This window comes from Triticum dicoccoides, chromosome 3A (assembly GCF_002162155.2).
Source record: "Triticum dicoccoides isolate Atlit2015 ecotype Zavitan chromosome 3A, WEW_v2.0, whole genome shotgun sequence".
Classification (NCBI taxonomy): domain Eukaryota; kingdom Viridiplantae; phylum Streptophyta; class Magnoliopsida; order Poales; family Poaceae; genus Triticum; species Triticum dicoccoides.
Genome location: NC_041384.1, coordinates 73,421,741 through 73,422,730, shown reverse-complemented (window position 1 = coordinate 73,422,730; position 990 = coordinate 73,421,741).

Sequence of the window (990 nt, the reverse complement as noted above, 5' to 3'; positions counted from 1 at the left end):
CTGCCTTGACGTGTGTTTGCCACCAAGGAAGCAAATAGTTGCAATAGCGGAGGACCTCTTGCAACTATGCTGGTGAGCTTTATAGGGGCAACTCGTCTTTGCAGCAGTGGCACCAGCTCATAGGATCCACCGAGCGCCCGTAGGAACATGCATCCCGACTCACAAGGACAATCTTCCAGCAACGAGGGACGACAAACTCAAGCTTGCAACAATCGGCCCTAGCCTTGCAGCACCGGCAAGTGTCCCCCTTGTAGTAGTGGCATCGTTGAATGGGCCTTGCACAACCGGTACCCCCTTGCAACAACAGCGTCCCCCCTCCCCCCTCTTCCTCATTGCCAGGATCCTTTACCTCTCTTAGTTGCACCTTTGCAACATCTAAGAAGAACCATGGGGAGGCCATAGATGCATGAAAGTAGCCTTACAACACCGTTGTTCGAGGTGTGCAATAGCTTAGTGGCGTGGTGGTCCAACGGCAACACATGATGGCAACAACGACAAGCTTGCTTGCAAAATGGTGGTTGATCGACGAGGATTGGTGTGTGCGCCCTCGGGCTGGGGAGAAAGAAAATGTGAGGACGAAACAAACTTGAGGAGGATGTGGCAGAGGGGAGAGCGCCATGTGGGGCCCATGAGGACACATAGCAAATGTGTTGGTGGCCGACGCGAGCGCATCATCACTCTTCTTGCTCAAATCATTTACAATACTACTTCCTCCGTCTCATAATGTAAGGCTTTTCTGACACTACACTAGTGTAGTGTCAAAAAAGCCTTACATTATGGGGAGGGAGTATAATTCAAAGCACACCATAGGGAGTTTTCTTATAGAGTTACATTCCTACGATAATTGTAAAATCTTTTGTTTCAAACGGGTGACTTCGTGTGTTTCTTCATTTATACCATCTCTATCCCATAATACAGTGTCTTTTTGTTTCGCAAAAGTCAATCTTCCGAAACTCTGACCAAATTTATAGAGAAAATTATCTATATCTT